General features: G+C 37.8%; 1 non-coding gene and 1 pseudogene across 1 annotated transcript; one reads left to right on the forward strand and one right to left on the reverse strand.

Annotated features, from left to right (window-relative positions):
* Positions 1-287: 287 nt before the first annotated feature.
* Positions 288-975, reverse strand: LOC143394767 (high mobility group protein B1 pseudogene; annotated as a pseudogene).
* An 11,558-nt stretch (positions 976-12,533) lies between these two features.
* On the forward strand, positions 12,534-12,605 carry Trnaa-agc (transfer RNA alanine (anticodon AGC)). Its single transcript has one exon. It is a non-coding gene; the product is annotated as a tRNA-Ala (tRNA).
* The last annotated feature ends 14,647 nt before the right edge of the window (positions 12,606-27,252 follow it).

Consider the following 27,252-nt stretch of genomic DNA (forward strand, 5'->3'; position numbering starts at 1 on the left):
TGCAATTAGAGTGGTATTCGGTTAATAGAACAACAATTATTTTGTATAAAGCTGCATCAGAGACAACTGAAGATGAAAAACTACTGTCCCCATATATAACTAATCCATGCTGTGTTCCCATCAAGAACCCACCTTAAATTTCCATACACTACAAAGCAAGGTTAGTGGTCATTGAAAATACCACCAGGACAGGGATATGGAGACAAATTCAGTAGCGCAACTCTACAAAAAAGACACTGTACAGTTTAAAAACAAATCTTTCACAGCCTTACGTTTAAAAATCTTTTTTATTTAAAAGGAGTGAGTGTGTACAGGGGGGTTAAATGCTTTCCAGAAAAAAAACTTGTATCAGAACCAACTGATTCATCATCATCTTCTTCACTTTCTTCATTTTCCTCTTCCTCTTCATCTTTCTCCTCTTCCTTCTTTTTCTTGCTTTTTCAGCCTTAACAACTCCCCTTTTTTTTTGCCACATCTGGTGTGTCTTTACCTCGGTAGGCAGCCATATCCCTTCTGATTTTCCCTTCAGCTTAGCAGCTTTCTTTTTGTAAGGCTGCTTGTCATCTGCAGCAGTGGGATTCCACATCTCTCCCATTTCTTTGCGACATCACCAAAAGGTAGGCCAGGATGTTCTCCTTTGATTTGGGGCGATACTCAGAACAGAATATGAAGAAGGCCCAACAGAGGCCTCTTGGGTGCGTTGGGATCCTTGAACTTCTTTTTCGTTTCCTCTTTAGGAGGGATATAGGTTTTCATTTCTCTTTTACCACAAGACTTGTCCACCTTTGCCATGTCTTCAAGTCTTCTTTTCTCTTTAGCAGACATGGTCTTCTGCCTCTGTGAGCACTTCTTACAAAACTCTGCGAAGCTGACTAAAGCATCTGGGTGCTTCTTGTGCTCCACCCAGCAAATCTGCACAAAGAATGCATAGGATGGCATTTTGCCTCTCAGCTTCTTAGACTCTCCTTTGCCCATGTTTAGTTGCTTTTCCTCAGCAAGGCACAGAGTCGCCCGGGGTCCATCCGGCTCCAACTTGCCCGGTGCTATCTCCATGGACCTCTATGTACTGTAATGGCTGTCATTCTTGTGTTTTTAATAATTCAGTTATAGTTTTACTGGAAGAGACATACATGAAATATAATGACCCAAAAATCTGGGAGGGAAGAATGGGGAATAGATATATCAGTCAAATACAAACCCAAAGAAAGTTTAAAACTATTAAGATTAAAAAAAAAATGAAGGGGACAAACCCTCATTAGAAGTTAAGGAAGTCCCCAGTTTATGAGAAATACAAGGACCAATTCTCCAGGGAGATACAACAATCATGAGATTGAATGAACCAAAGAACATTACTTCAAACTATATGAAGCAAAAAATTTAACCAAATTACAAAGAGCAATTGATAAATTCTCTAAAATGCTGGGAGTTTTTTTTTAACACTCCTGTTTTAGACTCATAAGTCCAGTTAATGTGCAGACATTTCATCTTCATAACCAGACTTTAAGATCCTTGGGAGTCAGAGTGATTGTCTTCTGCCATGTTCCCCAGTACACAAGATACAAGTCCTCTTCCTCTAAGAATTCCCAAATATAACACCTGCTCCTATAGATGTGGAAAAACTAAGTGCTATAGGCAAGTGCAAAGTACAGAAGGAATGTGCTAATAATTTATTACTGACAGTAGACACTTCTTTTAACAAGCAAAACTATTACAAATAGAATAATTAATGAAGACATAAAATAATGGATTGAAAGGAAAAAGAAAATTATGTCACTGTACTTCTGCAGCATTTATGAGACACCAGGTTCATCTCTTAAATAATTGAATTACTATCTAAAAATCGCTGGAAGATCACTTATATCCATTCTAAATGGAAGGGGAAAAAATGCCCCTAGAAAGATTAAGAACTGTAAACAAAATTTGCATTGACTTAAGTTGAAACAATAGCAATGCTGCTACCCCCTAGTGGCAGAGTACAGCAAACCAAACAAGACAGTGAAGATAATTAGGCGTTGTCTTCCTAACAAAGGTATTAAGCTGCGGACCACAGAGTTGCTGTGATGTGTTTAATCAATGTCTGTTGTTACTGTCATTTTAGCATCGTTTTTATCGTGCCCGGCCTATAGCTAAGTACTTTTGTAATGATAGCAATTTCTAGGCCGTCAAATGGGGCCAGGGCTGCAAGGTCCTGTGTGGCAGGGCAAACAGTGTTCCGCACACAGCCTTTGGCTATTTTTCTTAGAAGGGGACAGTGCAGTCATCAGACACTTGGAGGCTTCTGGCTTTAAGTTCTGTCCTTGAGTTCTTTAAGTTCTGTCCTGAGGATATCCATCCTGGACTAGAGGGCCATTTTCATGTGACCCATGAGTGACAGAAAGAAGGAATAGAGGGACTTTCATCACAACTCAGTAGGTTCCATTCCATGCGCAAGTGGGTCCCACACAGTGGGCTGAAAATTGTATAAATTCATGTTAAAGAGAAGTTAAAGTCCTGATTTTTATTTGTCAAGAGATTCTTATGGTGAATACCAAGCAGCAGGTTCATTATTTCCATTCCCAAATGGAATTTGTTGAGAAGGCCTCGCATGCGCTTTACCCTAGACTATCATCTCCACCCATGCCCTAGGGTGGGCTTTGGACAAGCCACTTTTTAAACAAACAGGATTAGGATCCTTTCAAATCTTCTCTTCTACATAAAATAATACTCTTTTATAATTTTCGTCATGTTCCCTAAAGTTTGAGTCATTTTATTGTGTGATTTTTTTAGACCAATCAGACAGAATCCTCATTAAATGTGTGTTAAAATCTTTTATAAGAATTAGGTCTACAGGGGGCTGGGGATGTGGCTCAAGCGGTAGCGCGCTCGCCTGGCATGCGTGCGGCCCGGGTTCGATCCTCAGCACCACATACAAACAAAGATGTTGTGTCCGCCGATAACTAAAAAAAAAATAAATATTAAAAAATTCTCCCTCTCTCTCTCTCTCTCCTCTCTCACTCTCTCTTTAAAAAAAAAAAAAAAAAAGAATTAGGTCTACAAAGTGGGCAAAGGAGCTGGAACTGGAGACAAATACTAAAGGAATGAGATCCAAGCATAATGCAGGGATCAGAATATCCTGCCTTAAATGTTCAATCTGTGAGCTTTACACAAAAGGAAGTTTGGGAATTGTGAAATCTAATCAGTCACCAGTCTACCTGTTTGGTGATTTTTATGTTTATAATTGATAATTAAATATCACAATGAGCTAGCTGCCTGCTCAAACGTTCTGCCACCAGAACAGCCCAGAGAAACTTACAACACTAAGTGTTGAAAAGGGCGTGGCATATGTGGAACACTCTCAGACAGTTGGTGGAAGTGTAAGATGCATCAACCATTGGAGAACAATTGGCTATTTCTTAAATATCTACCCTGTGACCTAGTAAGAGGTGCCTGAGATGAATAAAAGTGGATTCACAAAAAGACTCATACACAAAGAGCACAAGTTCTTTATTTTGATGAAGTCTCATTTATCACTTGTTTATTTTAGTTTATGTTTTTGGTGTCTTATCTAGGAAAATTTGTTTATCCCTAGGGTTATAAAGATTTTCCTCTATTTTCTCTTAGCAGTTTTACGCTTTTAGCATCTATATCTAGGTCACGATCCACTTAGAGTTAACAAAATATTGGTGCATGTTTATAGCAGCTTTATTCATAACGGCCCCACATGTGCATCAACAAGAAGATGGATAAACTCAGTGTGGTATATCCACATTGCAGCAAAAAGGAGTGGATAATAATCACACACCGACATGAGTGACTCTCAAAAATACGGTGTTGAGTAAGAAAAAGAAGGCACAAAAGTATACACTGCATGTTTCCATTTATGTGGCGTTCAACAAGCAAATCCAGTGGCAGAAGTCAGAACAACCATTGCCAGGGCTGGAGAATGCGGGATGCTTAAAGGAATGGTGCACAAGGGAACTTTCTAGAAGTTGAAAATGTTCCATAACTTGTTTTGAGTGGTGGGTTCCAGAAATTGACTGGTTAAAACTCTTCAAACTCTATACCCTTAGGAATTGTGCATTTTATTATGTGTACATTAGATCTCATAAATAAGAACATTGCTAACTTCTCTACTGATATTGCTCTGATGTATTTAATTCACCAGAACACACCTTCTAAGGCACAAGACTATCTTGCCAGAAAGTAAGTAAAAGCATCTTGAGCCTTTTGGGTCTTGTCCTTGCACAGTGCAGCTGCAGAGAAACTGTGAGGCAGAAAGGCAAAACCAAAGCAGGGTGCACTCACACCTCCAAGGGAAGAGCCAACTCTTCTAGATTCTGCTATTTAAAAAATTAGTAACAGCAGGCTCTTGAATCTCTGATACTCTTCCTCACTCGGACTGGTTAAGTGACAATGAATGGGACCCATTTTTTTTTTGTTAATTTAATATTGAATAGTTTTATTTCCAAAACAGGGACATGCAGCAGATTCCCAGGTTTCATTTTGAATTCAGTGTTCCCACTTCATCCATTATTCATCCACGCTGCACTTTTCTTGGTTTATGATTTTACTAAATTTCTTCATTTGAATTATGGCCTTGTGGTCAACAGCAGGCGATATATTATTCTTATATAATTTTTAAATACAAAGGCAAATGGCATGGAACAATTAGAATCGATGGCTTGGGAGTCAGGCACTTGGATGTCATAGGCAAACACTGTGCTCTTGACTTTAACCTATGGGTTTCACTTCACGTGGGTTGTATTTTTCATACATCAGGGGTTTTTATAAATTTACTATTCAATCCAGCAGCCCTACTTTGTTCACAAAATATAAGCAAAACAAATATGTCAGGGTAATGATGCCAGGATTCTCCCTTATTGAAAAAAGCAGTTTATTAATACCTTATTGCTACAAGCTAGATCTTATTATCATCTTGGGTCATTTAGAATCTTATTAGGTATTCTGCTGGTGGATGAATAATCCTGTGATAAATTCTTTGCCATGTCCTTCACAGTTGTCATAGCAGGATCATAAACAGCATTTATAACAATCTAGCCTAGAGGAAGCGGCTGACAATGGTCTGCTTAGCATGCAGGAAATATTCAGATGGGCTGTGTCTGGTTAGACACAAGCCCACGAGAGAGCTCCTGAAGTTAAATGTAGCGTGGGTTTCTCTGAAGATTCCCCTTTGAAAAAGGCATGAGGTCAGGGACGTCGGGACCCAAAGCACTTTGGAAGCCACAGATAGCTTCTTGCCACCAAATTTGCCAGGCAGCGGGGGAAGGCCAAAGGCACAGGCCATATTATTCCTGACAGGCTGTTCAGGTCTTTATTCAGATCAAGGTACCAATTATTTTATGTTGGCTGGGTTTTTTTTTTCTCATTTTGATTTCACATACAAAACTTGATTTGCCCATATTACTGCTGTGTCTAATTAGTACATTTGATGAGGAGATCCAAAGAGGAACAAGAGTGTGGGTATAATTCCCAGCCTAAGCCAGGTACTTCTGCTGTATTCTAGAACTGCAGATTTCAGCATTGAGGAAAACCCATGATACATACATACAGACAAACATATATTCTTGTTCACATACAGAGAAGTTCAGATAGAATGGTACAGATCTACTACCACTATTCCCGGGAAAACCCATATAAGAGACAAATAAGCCAGTCTGATATTTTTTCTAACTTCATTTCCTAACACTCAGATCACAACTTATCCAAAATTAATTTCTTATACTCAAAACAAGTCTGGACTTCTTATAAAAGCTGTTGTCTTTGTCCAGAATGACCTTGCTCTTTTTTTCTTTGCCAGATGTCCAAAGTTGCAGAACCTGAAACAAAGGTTTCAGTGGGTGATGTCAGGAAGCACATGCAGGGTGGGTGTGGATGTGAGGTGGGGAAGAGAAGGCAGCTGATGATGGGTGACCATTGAATGGGTTCACATCGTGACCAATGGAGGCTCCATTTCCCTGGGGGATCTCAGAAGCAAGGAAGCTGGGGTACTTACCTACTTGCTCCCATTAGTCACTGGTTGTGGGCTGCTCCTGGGAAGTAACTTAACTCCCCAGCACTTTCTGCCTGCCAGCAACAAAAGGCCTGCAGACATGTAGAAAGAACTGAGTTGGAGGCACAGTGACGGTGAATGCCAAGATGATGTGAGTGGGGCATTGGTAGCATTCACTCCTAGGCCAACTCCCCTATATTTGAATCTTCGTCTGATGGTACTTTTCTCTGGGAAGGCTTCCTTGTTTCTCCAGGTCTGAGTTAGACAGGGCTTCATTTGGTTCTCATAGCAGCATGCTTTATGCTGGCACTTACCAGATCATTTTATGAATGTGATTGTCTTCCTCTCTAAACACAGTAGATTCATACACTCCACAAATATTTGTTGAGGATTTACATATACCAGACATAGCTTTAGGAGTTAAGGTATGAAGCAGTGATCAATATATTCTACTCAGGGATCTTATAAAAGACAGATAAGAAAAAAACCACGTAGCCAAATTGACATAATAATTCCAGGTATTAGAAAATGGAAGAAAATAAGGGGTACAAAATGTCCAGGGCCAAGACAGACTGCTATTTTTAGCTAGGCTGTTGAGGATGGGCTTCTCTGAAAAGGTAATGCATAGATAACTAAATAGTAATCAGGGGTTAGAGGAAGAGATGGAGTACAGAGAAATTTTAGGGCAGTGAAACTATTCTATATGATGCTTCAGGCCATTGTACATTTGTCAAAACCCTTAGAATGTACCAAACCAAGAGTGAACCCTAGGAATGAGGGTTTTGATGATGTCTCAGTGTAGGTTAATTATTTGTAACAAATGTACCACTCTGGGGTGGGTTGTTGATACTGGGAAGGCTGTACATGTGTGGGAATAGGATAAATGGGAATTTTTTTATACTTTCCCCCAAACTTTGCTGTGAACTTAAAACTGTTCAATAAATAAATAAAATTCATTTAAAATAATAAGAGTCAGAAGGAACCAGCCTTATGAAGATATGGTCAAAGGAGAGTTCCAGTCAAAGAGAAGCAAAGTGCAAAGGCTTGTTGGTAGGAATAATTGTGGCATATTCAAGGGTCAGAAAAGCCATCTGGACCATGATAAACCAGAACGAAAATTACAGAAGAGCTCAGCGAGGTTGGCAGGGTCTACACCACGCAGGGAGGGACTCTGGGGTGCTATAAACTAAACCAATCTAATGCCCCAAAATCAACAAGAAGAAAATTCAAGACTACATTAAAAACCATTTCCCTCCATTGTCTGGATATACAGGTTAACATTGATTCCTGGATTTATTTATCATATCACTGATTTATCATGCTGTCTTTAAAATAGCCAAAGCCATGAAAAATAAGTTCCTTGTTGGTTCTTTCACCAGCTCTGTTGCTATCCATTTTGCAAACCTCTTCCCATCATCATATCTTCTGTTCCCCCTCAGGCAAAGAAAAGGATAGGAACTAAATGGCTCTTTTAGAGTATTTGGCAGCCCTACAAGTCTGTGAATCCAAATGTACAAGGTGAGAATATAAGTTATGCGGCTGATTATTTTATTTAATGTTTTAATAGGAACATTTTTAAACATTCATAGAAGTGTAGAGAATACATAATGAAGCTACATGTAGCCAATATCAATCTTCAGAATTCATCTGCATTGTGTCAATGGCTGGTATTTTTTTTTCTACACATATCAGAATTCGTGCCACTAAATGATTCTAATCCCTTCAAGGTGGGTATCCTGAAAACCAACCCATGTATATAGAGTGATACAAGCACATTCTTGTGCATATTCCCTACAGGAGCAGGTTGACTTGGGGACATTGTTTTGGACCAAGTTTAAATAATATGATAAATGGCCATGCAATGACAAATACGAAGTTTTAAAGAAATTCACATTTTGAGCAATGGTTTAGCCACTCTGAGAACAAGTGTTTTATGTATTCATTCAGTAAATGCAGCACATGAGGCCCAGGGCTAGACTCTATAATAGATACAAAGACAGGTGTGACCCAGTCCTTCCTTTGAGGAATTCACAAACCAATGGATTCAGAATGTATATGAGTCTATGCTCCATCCAATACCAACATTTCCAGAACGCTTGCCCACACAGCAGTCTCACGATATCTGTGCCTTCAAATTTGCCTTTGCTTCCCTTTCCAAAAGGCAAATTTTATTCTAGTTGACAGTTACCTCTGTCTTTATCCTGGTGAGCAAACACACTTAATTCTAACATGTTTTCCTTCGGCTGCACAGGGGATCGGGCAATGTGCTTTTCCTCAAATTCTGCACACAGATAGGGTGGAACTGCCACAGCACTGACCAGGAATTCACAGACACTCACTGCCAGGGCCCTCTGCAACATATAGTTTTGCTCTGAATAAGCGATTTCTGCTGAAGTGTCTGGTGCTGACTAGATCAATTGCTCCCACAATTCCCAATGAGTGTATGTGCAACCCTCTCACTGATTGATTGACTTAACACCAGCCAATTAGAGCTTAAACTGTCTAATTAAGCCAGAGATGAAGCCATCAACTCACTGAATTCTGAGGCCTGTTAACTTTACCTAAACAATAGAATGAGGTCAGGTGTGTATTAGCATTGGGAATAACTAGCAAAACCAGAGTAAAGCAATTTGCAAATATAAAACACTCTGGGAATGTTAACAAGAATAAGCAAAACATATGTCTAGATTTTAAAAAAGAGGTCAAAACCTGTACAAAATTCATACCTCTTTATAATATCCTCTTCAAATACACATACTTTAGAAAATCACTTTCTGTCTAAATAATGCAGAGCTAACTGGGCATCATAGAATTCCACCATAAATGATCTTCATTTGATAGTGTGTGTGTGTGTGTGTGTGTGTGTGTGTGTGTGTGTGTCTGATTAACAGTGGTTGAGGTTGTTTACTAAACTATAACTATCAAGGTAGCTCTATTAGGGGCTGGAGTTGTGGCTCAGTGATGGAGCACCCATCTTGCACGTGTGAGGCACTGGGTTCGAACCTCAGGACCACATAAAGATGAATAAATAAAATAAAGGTACTGTGTCCATTAAAATTTAAAAAAAGATAGCTCTATTACACTGATTTAGCTGCAATTCACAATTAATATGAGCTTCTTTCTCAACTGTTACATCAATATTATAATTACTCCCCATTTAATTCTCCACTAAGTAAAAAAAAAAAAAAAAGAAAGAAAAGAAAAGAAAAAGAAAAAAGCCTGCAAAGAAAAGTAATTACACACAGAGAGATGTTGGAACCTGATGGATTCAGCCAAGCAGAAATGTTTATAAACACCATTGCATACAGCAACACTGTCCCAGTCTGTCCCTAAAGCTACAGTTGCACTGGCTTCTGAGATAATATTTAGCAAAGAGGCATTTTAAGAAAGTCAGCATGAGAGAGAGAGGAAAAAAAAAACCTTCTCAGGTATGTGTACGTTATTAATCATAATTAAAGCAGATTTGACAGCTTCTTGGCAATGGAGACAATGAGTTCCTTTCTCCGACATCAAAATCCTAAAGGAATACTTGCTATTTCATTATCAACTTCACTGGTCTTTACACCTATAATATCCACTTTGAGAAGATGAGGTCTTAGAGAAATCTGAGCTCTGACAATTATTGTTTGCCCACTGCTGACACTGAGTAGAGAACAGCCTAAGCCAGGATCTTACTGAGATAAAGTACAGGGAACGACACTGGGGTTGAAACACGAGTCCCGGGAAAACACATGGCCTGCCCCAGAATGCATTTCCACTGAAGGGTCATCCTTCAGAGTTGTTGGTTTTCGCCTGTGCAGGTGGCTCTGCGCCTTTGATTTCCCATTAAATTGGAAAGGGAGCTCTTGGTCCCCACTGCAATGGCATCCTCTGATAAGATGTTGAGAAATGGGAAATGGATCCATTTCACGAGATGGACTCATTTTCATAAAACCAAACAAGAGAATCGCTTCCATTTCATCACACCCAATTTCATTAACATGCTTTCTAAAAATGACATTGCTTTGGAAGGTTCTTTGGATGGTTAATATGGGTTTGATGTCTTGGCAGGTGATTTCAAAGCATTTATTCTGATCATCTACTGACTATAATCTTCAGCTGAATTTTTCTCATCCTCGGCAGGGAAATCTGGCCTGTCATAGGGACACCTCCAGCTCGCTTTTCTCTCACAGAAGACATGGGCTCAAAAGATCTGTATGTTTGGGACTGATTTAAAGGGCATAGATTATTTATTTATTTAAGTACCACTGAGCCACATACCCAGCCCTTCTTATTTTTTGACATAGGGTCTCACTGAGTTGCTTAGGGCCTCAATAAGTTACTGAGGCTGGCTTTGAACTTGTGGTCCTCCTACCTCAGCCTCCCTAACCACTGGGTTTACAGGTGTGAGACCATGCCCAGCCAGCATAGGTTATTAGATGGTTCTCAAACATAGTATGTTTCTATTTGAAAAATGATCACAGCCCCCTTTGCTTCTCTTTTGCTCTGTCTCCCTCTATGTTCTCTTACTTTCTCTTCCTCAGTGCTCTCCCCTCTCTGTACCTTCTGCTAGTCTCTCTGGCCCCACTCTCCCCTTCTTGCTATCTCTTTCAGCCTTCATCTCTGCCTGTTCCTTTCCTCTGTCAGGTTGAGCTTTTCTTTTTGTGCCTGTCTCTATGTCTTTCTGTCTCAAAATCGTGCTTCCCAGGACTGAGTGCAGTGAAAGGAAATGTTCACTAAAATCTCTAATCCTCTGCAATCTGCAGGCATTTCCTTAGTGTGGGAGTAGAACAGGATTGGCTAATAGCCAGAAAGCTATTTTATTGATAAGAACAGAGAGTCCTTTCCACGCACTGATTAGGGATAAGGAAGCACTTTGGGGGAAATTTTTCCAATGACTTTCAATTCAGCATGTTGTTTAAGACCCCCCGCCAAAATGAAACAAAAATTAGCAAGAGCAGCAGAAACCAAAAGCAAAGAAAAATTGACTAGTCTTATTCTGGAAATAAATACTACAAGGATATTGTTCATCCTCAATGCAACTAAAATCCAGACTAAAAGCCAAGAAAAGGGGGAGGACATAGGAAAAAGGATAACCTTGTACACTTTTGGGTGGGAAAATAATAGGAAGTATTTACTGATTTGCTTTAAAACCAGATTAGTCAACTTAATTCAGAAAAGATTAAAATTATCTTACCCAAACATTCCTTTTTTTTCCACTGTAAAATTAGCAACTGCAAAGCTATTATGGAGAATGGTTCCACAAAAGATTAAATGTTGAACTGCTACTATATGATCCAGTAATCCCACTTTGGCTGTGTGTCCAAAGGAAATGAAACCAGTATGTTGAAGAGGTCCCTACATTCCCATGTCTATCACAGCAGCATTCACAATAGCCTAGAAATGGAAATGACTTTCGTGTCCACCAACTAATGAATAGAGAAAAAAATGTGGTACCTATATCACATTCAGCCATAAAAGAGAGTGAAACCCTGTCATTTGTGACATGATGGAACTAGAGATTAATATTTTAAGTGAAATAAGCCAGGCACAGAAAGACTAGTATCACATGGATCACACTTAACTGTGAAATTTAAAGAAATTGGGCCCACAGAAGTAAAAAATAGAATGATGAATACTAGAGACCAGGGAGAGCAGGGGCAGGGTGGGATGGGCAGAGGTCTATTGACAGTGTTAAGTTACAGTTTGCCCACTGGGGAGACTATTGATATTGTACGAGATAGCTCAAAAAGTTTAGAAGAAAGATTTTGAATGTTTTCATCATAATGAAATGAAACATATTTGAGGAGATGCATATGTTTCAACCTATTTAAACAATAAAATAATACATACTTATATTCAAACATCACAGGGTACTCCATTAATAGACATTTTTTTTGTGTTTTCATGTATCCATTAAAAAAATAAGACAAAATGATGAAAAAGCAAGATTAGAAGACAAAGAATGGTTGTCTGAGGAGGATGAATCCAGCACCTTGAAAGCTCAACAGTGATGGAAAAGCTCTCCCTAAGCGGCACCAAGACATCAGGCTAGGTTATGAAGGGTAAGCATGGGATACAGACAGACAGCTTTGTTTCCACCATGCAGGGGAACTGAAAGAAAATGTCATTTTAATTCCAAGTGACTGAATCTTCAGCTTAATTTTGCCCACAGTAATCTAGGAATGGTATGACATTCTGGAGTTGGAAGTGACCTAAAGGGGAAACAGAAAAGTTAACTTCCTGCATCAGGACAGGTTGCTCTCACCTCACTCAGGTAATCATTAACGAATGAATGGCTTCTGCCTCTTCCAACTTAACGTCATAGCTATAATGAATATGGTCTTAAGATGTTAAAAGCACCACCTCTGCTGAATTGGAGTTTTACTCTTGATTCTTGGCTGTATCTCATCTTAGTGAGATCCCACAGGATTTAGCAATTAGCATGGACATAGCAGTTTGATAATCAGAAGGCATTAATGGCATCAAAACACAGTCCTGCCTGTTTCTGAGAACTGGTGGTACACATCTAGGCCTTCCTGTTTAAAATGAGCAGTTCAGGGCTGGTAGTGTAGTTTAGTGGTAGAATGCTTGCTTAGCATGCACAAGGCCCTGGGTTTAATCCCCAGCACCATCAAATAGATACATAAAATGAGAACTTTATTCATGTTGGAATAATCATCTGCCACAAAATGCTATTTAGACAAAACAATTTAGCTTACTGTATTGGCAGGTTGAAAAGACATTGAGAACCAAGAAAAGAAATATACAAGTTGCTCTTTGCAACTATATACATACAATATTTAGTATGGGAATTTGTGGTCTTTTTGAAAAGGTAAAATTTAAAATTTACTCGATATTACTAAGGACAGGAAAAGGAGAGAAAGACATTTTATTGTAATTGTTCAATTTACCATGAATCAAATGAAAACCTTCAAGATAAGTGAAATTGTTATTCAAGAACTTTGGGTTCCCTTTAAAATTGATGAAACTGATCTTGTTTTCATATCAATAGGGTTAGGAAAGGGAAGTAGGTTTGCAAATAGCCACTCTTTCTTGTCAGGAGAATGTTTTTAATGGTCTTTTCTTTTAAAATTTCCAATGTTGACAGACAGAAGCCCAGCACACACGAACCCATTCAGGTCTCCACCTCTGTAACTCATTTCTATTTCTTAAAATCTTCATGATGTTTGCTTTAATTTCAAACCTCCCCAAGCACCAGGGACATTAGCTTCACGCAGCTTGGTAGCATTATTTATAAAGTTAACACTTGGGCCTTTAAAGTAGAAGAGAAAGTGAGAAGACACTGAGGTGGCTGGCAGCTACAGAAGTGATAAGTTCTTCTGGAAGCTTCCATGCTTCTTATTTCTATTTCTAGTATCACTGATATTAAGATACACATCAGGCTTCAGAAATCTGAATGAATCTCTGATATCATCTGGTGACTCTTCAAGACCACACAGAGTCTAAGTATGGAGTGTCCTAACAAGGATTAGGAAAATATGCTAACATGAAATAATACTTATATTTTTAAGTTCACTTTTCTTATATTTGGAAACCATTCTGAAACCAAACAGTTTCTGGAGCTTAGTGCAACTAAGGGACAGAAAGAAACTATGGTGTGTGTGTGTGTGTGTGTGTGTGTGTGTGTGTAGTTCTACTCAGCATGAAATTATGGCATTTGCTGGTAAATGGATAGAAATGGAGGCTATCAAGCTAAGTGAAAGAAGCCAAACTCAAACTCAAAGCTTGAATATTTTGAATGTTTTCTCTCATATGTGGAAGCTAGAGTAAAATAAAGGAAAGGGGGAGCAAGGATTACAGAAAGAACCAATCAAATATGATTTAATAGATGAGCAAAAGGAAGTCTAATAGAGGAAGGAGAAGGGGAGGTGTTAGAGTCCGTAAACAAGTCAAGATGGCGCCTGGAGCTTTGCCAAAGGGAGTGGTTTGAGAAGTAACGCCAGCGAGCCATTAAGTGTGGAGATTCCTTATTGGTTTGCTGCTGTATCTAGTTTATGTTAATTAAGATAAGCTGTGTGTAATGTATATATACCCCTCCGGTCCTACAATAAACGGCTCCCACTCCTGCTGTATCAATGTACACAAGTTGTTCATCACCCCCCCCCCCCCCCCCCCCCGTTATTTTGCTGCAGCCGGACTGCTGCTGCAGGGAGGCAAGAGGACTAGAGGGTTTGGGTGCTTGAAATGAAATCTATTTCCATGAATGTGAGTTTGTTGGGATGTGCCCAACTACTGTATATAATCATGAAGCTCTAAAGAAAGAAAGAAAGAAGGAAGGAAGGAAGGAAGGAAGGAAGGAAGGAAGGAAGGAAGGAAGGAAGGAAAGGAAGGAAGGAAGGAAGAAAGGAAGGAAGAAAGAAAGAAAAAGGGACTTGGATGTCCTGTCTCCAATCTAGGGAAGAGGAAACATGGCAAGTTACTGATCCTTTCCAAGAAACTAGGTAACGGTGCACCTTCCAATCCAGCCACACTACTCCCTACAATAGTCAACCATCAAGGTGAAGACAGCACAGTGAGTCCGATGGCCTTTGTGGGCAGATTCACATGGGCACCTGGCTTGTAGCTGCAGTTATCCCTAATGGCAGCCCTAGTACCTTTCCTTCTGATACATCTCAGAGGTTTCTGTTATGACATATGTAATAGAAACAAGGACAGAAAATCATTTAACAATCACACATGCAATTATTTCACTATTAATTTTGTTACAGCTTAACATTTTGTTCTGTTTGCCTCAGATTGATCTATCTATCTATCTATCTATCTATCTATCTATCTATCTATCGGTACTGGGAATTAAACTCAGAGGCACTTAAACATTGAGTCACATCCCCAGTCCTTTTTTGTATTTTATACAGAGACAAGGTCTCATTGAGTTGTTTAGGGCCTTGTCTCAGGAAACTGAGGCAGGAGGATCATTTTTTTTTCTTAAGGAAATAAAATATTACAGTACAGTTCAGGCCCCTCAAGTATTCCATGCTCCCTCCTGCCCACCACACACACACACACACACACACACACACACACACACACACGAAATCAACCCTAGACAGGGCAGCTGTGTTGTATAAATTCACATTTGTCCCCAGAGTTGTGCCAGCAGCAGCCCTGATGCCAGGATTACATCTTCTTGGTTTTCCTCATTCTCTTTCCATCACCAGTTCATCTCCATACAGCAAGGAGGTGGGAACAACTAAACATTAAAAATACCTAGCTGGCCACAGTGGCACATGCCTGTCATCCCAGGAGCTCAGGAGTCTGGAGCAAGAGGATTTTGAGTTCAAAAGCCAGCCTCAGCAAAAAGTAAGGCACTAAGCAACTCAGTGAGACTTTGTCCCTAAATAAAATACAAAAAAAAAAAAAAAATAGGTCTGTGGAAGTAGCTCAGTGGTCGTGTGCCCCTGAGTTCAATCCCTGGTACCCCGATCCCTGACAAAAAGAAAAACAAAAAACAAACTAAAACTAAAAAGGAATTGTATTCTCAACACAGAGGCCGATATTGGACAAACCAGAGGTTAGCATTTGGAGAAGGGAGACTCTAGGTAAACTGTCCACCAACAGGCCCTTTCCTTTTCATCTTTTTCACTTTGCTCCATTCTATTTCTCTTCTAAAAATATGATTTTGTTTAATTTCAAAGGATTTCATACTTATTTTCTTTATTTTTTTTCTTTTTTATTGGTGCATTTTAATCATACACCATGGCAGGATTCATTGTGCTTCATGTGTACACACAGATAACTTAAGCAATCTCATCCCCAGTATCCATACTTAATTTCACACTTCTAACTTCTGTAAGGTAAAAAACTTGTTCTCAATGCACCAAAACACATATTCCACAATTATTATTTTACTCGATTTCCTTCTAATTCTTTTTCTTAAAGAAATAAGTTATTCAAAGCCATCCTCGGGCCCTAAGCAACTCAGTGAGACCTTGTCTGTAAATAAAATATATTTAAAAAGGGTCGGGGGGCTGGGAATGTGGCTCAGTGGTTAAGTACCCTTGCGTTCAATCTCTGGTACCAAAAGAAAGAAAGAAATTATCATTTGAACTAACAGCAGTTAAGGCACCATTGGATCCTTCTAAAGTGACTGCACCCTAATGCTCTGCCATCAACAACTCCAGAAAACTCCAACTTCTTCATATTGTGATTCCTCAGAGTGGTTTACTCCCCACCTCATAACACACGGGAAGTCTTTAAGATTTCAACCCAAAGAGGTAAGTTTAGTCATTAGTGATTTGTGGATATGGAAGATTTAGAGAATATGCCTTTCATTATCTCAACAGTCATTATTTTTAGTATTTTCCCAACATCTTTCCTCTTAGTTCTCATCCATCCACCATGTTCAGCCAGAGTGACTTAAAAACACAATCTAATCACGCCACTCCTCACTGTCAACTCTTAGGTGCCATCCATGGCATTAAGGAGAAACTTCAAGCCTCTGACCCACATGGCCTGCCTCTTCCCTCACCCCTTGCTCTCTGCATTAGCCATACTGACCTTCCAAATTCTTAAAGGCACCACATTCTTTTCCACCCCAGCATTCCACCTGGGGTGCTCTGAAGTTAGCTGACTCTAAGTTATCTTTCAGGTATTAGCCTACAACTCTCTTTAATAGAAAAGTTTTCCCTCGGGCTGGGGATGTGGCTCAAGCGGTAGCACGCGTGCGGCCCGGGTTCGATCCTCAGCACCACATACAAACAAAGATGTTGTGTCCGCTGAAAACTAAAAAATAAATATTAAAAAAAAAGAAAAGTTTTCCCTAATTTATTTCCTCTTCTAAAACAGGCATCCCTAATATAATTTAATTCTACATTTTTATCATAATTTGAAGGGGCATATTTATTTATATGAGTATTTGTTTAATGTCTATTTTTGTCTTAATACATAGCAAACTCCATGAAGATAGGCATCATTATTTTTTTTCACCTCTAAATTTACCATTGTAGTGTCTCCTATAATATCCACATTGTTGGTTGAAGGAGTAAAATTTCCCTGATCTAGACCTCAGAAATTAAAGCCCCCTTTCCCAAACTTGCATAATTGTCCCAACCCCTCCTCTCTATTAACTTAAATGTATCTCTACTTCACCTCTTCCTCTGCATCCCACAACGTTTGCACCTTTTCTCCCACTTAGGGAAATTAACTAACAGCTAGTAATAAAAAATGTCTCATGATGATGATATATATTCTAACCTATTTATAGTAGATATGGCAACATAAAATGTCATTACATGCCATATATGCAATGAAAGATTTTAGAATATCAAATTGTTATTTTTAAGACATGGAATGAGCCAATAATTCTAAACAATAAACTTGAAAACCATGCCAATCCATGAAGCAACCATCAGAGTAAAAATAAAGCTTTGAATAGGACCACAAGAATCATTAATTGCAAGAGAACAGTCGTGTTCCCATAGGAACTACTTACAAATATGAAAGTATGATGCTCCATTTTGCCATCTGATGTTCAGAGGCAAATTTGGAGGTTTTGAATGGAATTTTGATCCTGGATATAAAATTTCTCCAGTCATAGAAAGGAGGAGGAACAGTAAAAGGTGGATCATGACCAATTAAAATCCTGTCCCTCAAATTAAACAAGTCAATGCTCCAAAGAACATTCTCTTTTAAAAAGCTTTTTTTTTTTTTTTTTTTAAACAGTCCTGGGGATAGAACCCAGGGATGCTCTACCCATTAATTACATCCTAGCCCTTTTTATTTATGTTATTTTGAGGCAGGCCCTCACTAAGTTGCCCAGTCTGACCTTGAACTTGCAGTCCTTCCCTCAGACTCCCCAATAGCTGAGATTATAGCCATGCACCGCAAAAACACACTTTTCAAACTTCTTCATCCACCCTTATACAATTCCACCCAAAGACCGTGTGTTCTCTTTTCTTCCAAGAATCAAATGTGATTTAGATGTGATTTTAGCGCTTACACTTCTCTCCCTTCAAAACTAAGATCAGTAATGATCTTAAGGTTGGAAAAATTGAATGAAGAAGGAGACGGGAGAGGAACATTGTTCCTATTCCAAAAGTAACTGAAGCTATTCACAAAACAGCATGTTGAATTCCAAATACAAAATTTTGACTGGGAGATGTTGCCAGGTGTGTTCTTCTGGGACTTTCTTTGGTTGCCCAGCAACCCACAATCCCCATTTTTTATTGAGATGCTCCAGAAGAAGGAACAAGTGGGCTTCCAATTTTCTACTTGATCTTGCTTCCAAACTAGTGGCTAAAGCTAGAAGGGTGTGAGGAGTGGATAGAGGACTCTCCAACCAACTCTTCAGGACCTTCATTCAGTCATTCAACAGTGAGCTCTTATCATGTGCTTAAGCCCTGTTTCCACAAGAGACATGATAGTGAGCAAAACATTCCCCACCTTCATGAAGCCAACACCATACATAACAATGACTCAAATGAATATAAACACAAACACAAAGGGGTGAGTGCTGGGAAGGAAAGGTGTGAGCTCCCATGGGAAATTATAAAAGGGTGAGCAGACTTTATCTGGATTTTTAGCTGAATTATTAATAAAAGATAATTATTAATAAAGATAAACAGGCATAAAGGGATAAGGGCATAGGAAATGGCAAACACAAAGGGGCTGAAGTAGGCATGCAGTGCACACAGCTGCACCCAGGAGGGCAGAGGAGGGACAGGCGGACACTTGGAGGAGAGGCAAGCCAGGGCCAATTCCCAATCATCAAGGGCCTGTGGGCCATTCTAAAGACTTTTGTTCTTGCTCGTAAGATGAACTTGAAGTCACTTGAAAGGAAGGAATAGAAATATTCATGATCTAACTGAATTCAGATCATTCGGATTGTCATGTTGACATGATCCAAAGAGGTCAAAGAACAGAAGCAGGAAGAAGGTTGACAACATGGATCAAGGTATGATTCGGCCCCATGCCTCCATGCAGAGAGTGGGCAGAAGGGAAGTCCCAGTGCAAGAGGTGAGTTCATCAGCAGGTGCAGCAACCCAGGAGAGAGAGGCTGGAGGTCTGGTCAGGAGGGAGGCAGCATGCCAAAGAACTGTCACAGTGACATAGAGTTGGCTCGCCCAGACTCTCCCTTTGTGCTGTTTGGGCCCTGGGCTGGGGGGCTGCCCTCCAAAATGTCCACACGTCCATAGAGAAGCTTCTTTTAAGAAAACCCCTAAGAGAGAGTAGCCTTTGCTATAAGGACCAAAATCTTGCTTCTATTGAGCAACTGACTTATTTCAGCCCCCACCGTTTTGTGTGACAACATGAATTATGGTGCCTTTAGTTGGTGGAGAAAACTCAACAAGTTTGAAGCCCATGCTTACCAAGTGTGCTATCCTTCCCTGCCTGTGTCTTTGTGGCCAAACCCAGCCTTCTCTCAGCTTACCTTTCCTCTTCTCACATTCTCATCATTTCAAGTGGTTGTCTGTTAGTTATTGAGTAGGTATGCTTAATTTTAAATACTTATTGCTATTTATCATTTAATAAGATTTTGTAGGAAATTATTTTTAAATGAGTTATTATTTAACACATATTTAAAATATGATATACATTCATATTTTGTGAAATACAGAAAAGTTCAAAGAAGAAAATAAAAGTAATCCATAATCCCACCATGGAGAGAAGATATTAGTTATTCTAATAGTTTTCCAATCTTATCTCTATACCTATCTATCATATCCTATTTTTTCCCATAGAAAACAGTATATAATAATTTGTGTTTGTGCATTTGTATAAGACTCAGATTCATTTTAGAACAATGAGAGAAATGGATAAAGAGACATTTTCTTGCATTTTGAGTACTAGCTGATTTAAATACTAGGCTATTTTTGACACTTTCAAAATTGTTTCTTTCCAACTACTTCTACCAATAAATAATACTTCTGTTTGCTCAATCAGAAGCCATTGCTTGGCCAAGTGATGAATGACAATTTAGAGGTTATGTGATTCCAGACTTTTCATCTTGAGTCCTAAGAGTATTCTAGTTGATGGAAGACTGACCACAGGTAAAAAGTAAACATTCCCTGTGGTCATGTCACATGTTATCAGACCGTATAGCACATTATATTTTAAATTGTTTATACAGCAAAAGTAGATTGCTTGTGGACATGACAAATCTCTTAGCTTTCTTGTTTCTAGTGGCAATCTGAAAAAGCAGAAAATTGTTCCCAAGGTATATCAAGACTTACTTTTATTTTTAATTGCAAACTAACCTGTTTCTGGCTTCTAAAAGGAAGGCACAACTGAAAACTACAACCATCTGTACCACCTACCTTAGGCAGATAGTAACAGTAACATCACTAACAGGAGCCACCTGGAACTTGCCTGTCACAAAATTACTCTTTAATCAGATGTTCAACCTTGCCCAAATCTCTCTCCTGATAATCAATTGAGACTATCCAAAAATGTAAATATCAAATAGCATATTTAATCTAGATTGTTCAGTTTAGCCACATCTAGGTGGCCATTCTGTACTGAAACCCATAGAAGTTGTGGTAGCTATGTTGTTCTCCAGCCCCCAAACTCAAAGAGCATATCCAAGAGTCTCCAACAATTCTGGACTGTTTTGAGCAGGAGGGATTTCTACTTTCAGGGCTCTATGCCTGAATTCTTCATTCTTCTCTTTCCTTACATTATTTATTGATCTAAGTTTAACATTTTGAGAGTTTTCTATTGAGATGAATATAGTTTTTAAAAATTAAATAATTTAGTAGCATATTGGTTTATACATAGAAAACTTTATATTCTAGACTTACCACAAAATCATCTTCTAATCCCCTAACCCTAATTAGGCAGGCTGTGTTCAGGAAAGATAATTGTATTGAAGTATTAATCCACTTCAATTTTAAGATATTTGTTGAGCATTTAACTTATCCCAAATACTATTCTAGGCACTGGGATGCCAAAAAGAAAAAAGAAACACAAACCCATCCTCAAAAACCTCCGAGTTTAGTGGTACTTTATAAACCCTAAGTGAATGGAATATCCTAGTTTTAAAAAATAATACACTTTGACTATTTCAAAAATTCTAGTGCTTACTTGAATTTTAATATGAAAACACAATGGGTTCTTTCTTTAAAAAAATATGTTCTAATTAACCTAATAACTATTGTTGAAAAGTAATAACAGTCAAATGTATTTTGAAATGGATATTTTCAGGAGCATCTGTCTAGTTCAGAGTCTCCTTTTCTACACATAATCTTCCTCTCTTTCTCCCTCTCCGCCCCCAATCACACACACACACACACACACACACACACACACACACACACACACAGCATAGCCCTTTAGAAGGGCTAATACATTTAAGTAAGTAGATGATGTAAGAGAATCAGTAGAGATTTGGATTTTTTTTAAAGACTTACATAGAAATAAGAATCCAAAATCCAACAACTAAATTTAAAAATCAAATGAATTTGTTTAACAGCCAATTAGACACAGATAAAGAGAATATTAGAGAAGAGGAAAATTGTTCACAAAAAATACATCCAGAGGGACAGATTCAAAACCAAAGTCAGAAAATTTTCTAAAAATACTATGTACAAAAATCTTTTGGATGAAATTATAAAACTATCAAAGAAAGATCTAAATGAGTGAAAATATATACAGTTCTTATTAAAGAAAGACTTTAACATAAATATGTCACTTCTCACCAAATTTATCTCTAAACACAATACAATTTCAATCAAAGCTCCAACATGGTGTGTCTGTATGAAGTGGTGGGGTATGTGTGTACAATTTAACATGCTGACTCAAAAATGTACATGGAAGTTAAAGACTATGAAATAGACAAGACAATTTTAAAGAATAAGGACAATAGGAATTCACCAGCTTTACAGACCCATTAGAGATTGAGAATTTGAAGATATATTATAAACCTATAGCAATTAAAAAGTATGCTGTGACTCAGGGACAAATAGAGCAGTGAAACAGGATAAACAGCCCAGAAACAGACACATGCATCCCCAGATAGATGGGAACTTGCAGGTATAACTAAGGAAGAAGAAAGGAAATTATGCTAGAAATTTGCTAGAACAACTAGCTAGGCCACATGGGAAAGAAAAATTTTTTTATCATACCCTGATAGTTAATTCAAAAATAAATTTTAAGTGCATTAAATTTTTTTTTAAGTGCATAAAGACTAAATATGCAAAAAAACCTTCAAAAACATTAGGAAAAAATACACAAGCAAAAATATTTTTAGGACCTAAAAGCATAGAAGCAATTTTTCAAAGATATAAATAGTAACTAATTTTATGGAAAGAGATTGATAAATATGAGTACATTCAAACTTCTAACAAAAAATATCACAAGCAAAATTAAAAGGCAAAACAACAAAATAGAGGAAAAATCATCCAGGGCATAAAACCAATAAGAAATTAATATCTAGAATGTGTAAAGAACTTTCATAAACAATAAATAAAAGACAAATAATAATCAAACTATGAAAAAAGTGAAGGATATGAACAAGTAATTCACAAAAGAGGAATCTCAAATGACCAAATACACAGGAAAGGTTGTCCGGCCTCAGCAATAACAAGGAATATGCAAATTAAAACAACAGGATATCAATTCACACCACTGGCATGTCAAAAATTTTGTTTAAAGATATAAATGCAGAAAATGAGGCAAAGTAACTGGAACACTCATTCATCATGATTAGGAGCATGAATATGTATAATTCTGAAAAGCAATGTGGCAACATCTAATAAAGTTAACTATAAGCATATTTTACAAACCACTAATGCCACTCCTTGGTAAATAAGAATATAAACCCCCATACATGTTTATTATGTGCCAGATCCTGCTCTAAATGTTTTGTATATTAACTCATTTAATCCTTACTACTCCAAGAAAGAGGTACTCATGGCATGGAGATGGTAAGTGATTTTTCAAAAACTACCTACCTCATCGATGGCACATTGAAGATTAAAATCCAGCAATCTGGCAGCAGAGCTCATGTTTACTCATTATGCTAGCTACCTCTTTAGAAGTCTTCTTCTACATGTGCCTAAGGAGATAGCTACTGGGATATTTACTCAGTATTATTTATAGTGGAAAAAAAACTTGGAAATAACCTGAATGCCATAAGGAGAAAAATGAAAATAAAACATGACATCTTCATTAAATAGTGGAGAGGTGTTAAATGAATGAGACTTAACATGTGTCAACAAATCTGGAAAACTCAACATTGAGTGATAAAAGAATGTTACAGAAAGATAAGAACCATACTGTAACATTGATCTAGAACTTTCCAATGTACAGAACCATGCTATGAGAGGCAGAGTTACTCCAGTATTGATGAAACATAAACTTCAGTGTCCCTTAAGCATTTTGGGGGTCCCTTCCAAAGTCCCAGGAAGGACTCTGCCAGTGCATTCACATGGTTAAATGTTTTGTAAAATCTGTACCAGTAAAACATTTTTAACTATACTTTGTTAGGACAACTGTTGGTCCCACACCAACTCATGTCTCTCTTCCCTGATGTCACGTAGCACTGGAGAGACAATGGGCATTTTTTTTTTTTTTTTTTTTTTTTTTTTTGGATCTGAGTTAGGAGTTCCGTTGGGGACACATTTAGTTGAATTTTGTGAGAAGGGTCCTCATGCTTCACTACCCTCCTCCTTCAGGAAGATTTCTGTCCACCCTGTTGAACCACAGGTACAATGTCATGACTCAAAGGTGTACTGCCAAGGTCAGCTCAGGACATAAATATACTCTGTACCACCATGTACTGGAAATGTGAAAGAGCTCAAAAGCAGCAAGGTTTGAAATGTGTGGAATCAAAAACTGGGTTTCAAAAAAGCTTGTAGTTGTCATGTAAAATTAACCATGGAAGATTCAATTTTCATAGATATCTAATCAAAACACCAATCTCTCTTGTCAAGAATAGCCTTGAGGGGTTGTGGCTCAGTGGTAGAGCGCTTGCCTTGCACATGTGAGGCACTGAGTTTGATCCTCAGCACCACATTAAAAAAATAAATAAGTAAAACAAAGATATTGTGTCCATGTTTAACTAAAACAAAAATTAAAAAAAAGAACAGACTTGAAACTCAATATAGGAAATTATAAACACACTGCTTTGTTTTCTTTGGGGGAAACCCTTACAAATGAGAATCTATCCTAACTTCTGTGTGTATAGGGGAAAAAGCCCATAGCAGCATCACACACACACACACAAAAGAATATTTCTGCATGTAAAGTTTCACACTACAAATTTCACCTATCAAAAATAAAGACATTTTTGGTTAATCATGCTAAAGGAAAAATTATCTTTGTACTTAGATTATTATTTAGGTAGCTATTTCTCTAAAACTTCAGGAAATAATATCCATTTAGAAAGTTAATTCAGAAAACCATATCTAGAAAATATTACTAAATTAGAAACAAAAATATTACTAAGTTAGAAACTAAATTTGAACAAAAAGTTCAAAAAATTGGAGAAAAAGTATATCAGAAGTGTTAGTTAACAAAAATATTTTTTCTAAATGTTTCTGATACTCGTTGCTTTTTTAAAATTCATAACTTGTGAAGATTTATTTCCTTATTATAAAAAAATTCACTTGAAAGACTGCAAAGATTTTACAAGTTTCTGTTGCACAAAACTAGAATCAGTCCCTGACCACTAGCTATTATTTACTTATGACTTAGATACAGTAAAAGGTGAGACACAGATGGGATGATCATGCCACAGGTGTGGAATTCCATTCACCTTGGGAATGGGAAGAAGGGCCTGGGAGATGGCATCAAATTGTCCCTGTGTTCACTGTATTTTCATGCTCAGTACCAGAATCCTTGGATTCTAGTGTGTGGTGAGCCTCAAGCTAAATCTGATGGAATTATGTTTTAAGAAGATTTGGGGATAACATTTGCCTGATTTGGTAAAGCTGGATATCTCATCTCTATTTTTATGAAATGGATGCAGTTAAGTAAGTTCATAGAAGAGATCTGCACATTATAAAATAAAATGTTACATAGTTCATAAAGTGACAGTCTACACTTATGCCATATCACTAACGAGCATGTCAATAACATTTTCTGACTTTTATTGACTACTCAATATATGTCAGGTAGCCTTCTGTGTGCCTTGTTCGAATTTATGTCATTTAATAATTCCATAAACCTATGGGTGAGTTTCTATTATTATCATTTAACATATCAAATCAAATATATAAACTTTTTATGGGCCCATAAAATATGAACCTGTATATTTATTTAATAACTATAATGTAGTTAAATAAGTGAATCAGTTGTCTCTCCTGAGTCAGTGGGAAAAAAAAAATGTTATAGGGGCTGGGGCTGCCCAAGAGACTGATGCAGCATGAAGACTTCCCTTCAAATCCTTATTCTTGCAATCAAGTCAGAAAAATTTCAGATGTGTCCTCAGAGTAACAGCATGAGTTTACTGAAGAGATAGGAAAAAGGAAAGAGGACACTCTCAAGGGGGAGGATGGGTCCTCTCAGAGAGAGGAGGAATAGTGCACTCTCCTGCACTCTAGTTTTATTGGGGATCCCTAAGAAGTTTCCAGAGGGTCCTGCCCAGGTTCACCCCTTGATTTTGAATTGACAGCAAGATGACATTAGACTTTCAAGTCCCCTTTGCCATGACAACTCTAGGTCATTTTGGTCCATGCTGACCAGTTCTAATTGGATTCTTTCTTTCTTTCTTTTTTAAAGAGAGAGAGAGAGAGAGAGAGAGAGAAGAGAGAATTTTTTTAATATTTATTTTTCAGTTTTCGGTGGTCACAACATCTTTATTTTATTTTATGCGGTGCTGAGGATCGAACCCAGCGTCCTGCGCATGCCAGACAAGTCTGTTACTGCTTGAGCCACATCCTCAGCCCCTTTTAATCGGATTCTTAACTATCATTCTTACAGGTTTTATGCTTAGAGGGAGTTATCCTTCTCTCTCTGAGTTTCATGATCTGGCCTGTGAAACACAAAAGTCTTCCCCTTCAGGATAACTTGGCTTCCTCTTACAATATTATTTTAGGCCTGCATTTCTCCTTTAGGTAACACGTAGTTGGTTGAGGAATGTGACAAAGCCTGTCCATTCAAGCCACGTAGGGCTGTAGGTAAGTTGCTTTTTGGAAAAGAAAAACATGTGGGGGTCAGGACAATCAGCCCATTTTATAGAATTATTCTATTAACCTCATGTTTCTGCCATTCTCATCTGTCCCCAATCATGTATCAGGAAGTGGGTGAGAAATTAGCAAACAATTATCAAATGAATTCTTGGTAGATACTGAGTCATATATACTCAATACATGTCATGATCAATTTCAGTTTGAATTTTGGAGAAAAATGTGAAGTAAAGAACTTTTAGCATCTCACTTAAATTTTAATCTAGATTCCACACTATTTCTTCTAAAATCAGAACACAGCAAATTTGAATTACTGTGTTATCAAACTCAGAAGCTACATTTGGGTTTTGATTGGGGAATTCTTTTTTTTTTTTTGCCTCAAATATCACAAAATATTATATTTTAATCAAATGAAATAGAAAACACCATCAAAAGCCTACCAATTAAGAAAGGCCTGGGATTCAGACAGATTCTCAGAGGCCTTCAAAGAAGAATTAACACCAATATTCCTCAAAGTATTCCATGAAATAGAAAAAAAAAAAAAAAGGAATCCTTCCAAACTCATTCTCTGAGGCTAATATCACCCTGATATCAAAACCAGACAAAGACACAGGAAGGAAAGAAAACTTTAGACCAATATCCCTGATGAATATAGATGCAAAAATTCTCAACAAAATTCTGGAAAATCACATACAAAAGCATATTAAAAAGATGGTGTACCATAATCAAGTGGGGTTCACCCCAGGGATGCAGAGTTATTTCAATATACAGAAATTAATAAACATAACTCATCATATCAATAGACTTAAAAACAAGAATCATATGATCATCCCAATAGATGCAGAAAAAGCATTTGACAAAATACAGCACCCCTCATGTTCAAAACACTAGAAAAACTAGGGATAGGAGGAACATACATATATAAACATATATAAACATCATAAAAGCTAGCTATGCTAAACCCAAAGCCAGCATAATTCTAAATGGAGAAAAATTGAAAGAATTCCCTCTAAAAACTGGAACAAGTCAAGGATGCTCTCTTTCACCACTTTTATTCAGTATCATCCTTGAAATTCTAGCCAGAGCAATCAGACGAAAGAAATTAAAGGGATACACATAGGAAAAGAAGGACTCAAACTATCACTATTTGCCAATGTGATTCTATATTTAGAAGACCCAAAAAACTCCACTAGA

This window comes from Callospermophilus lateralis, chromosome 3 (genome assembly GCF_048772815.1).
Source record: "Callospermophilus lateralis isolate mCalLat2 chromosome 3, mCalLat2.hap1, whole genome shotgun sequence".
Taxonomy (NCBI): Eukaryota; Metazoa; Chordata; class Mammalia; order Rodentia; family Sciuridae; genus Callospermophilus; species Callospermophilus lateralis.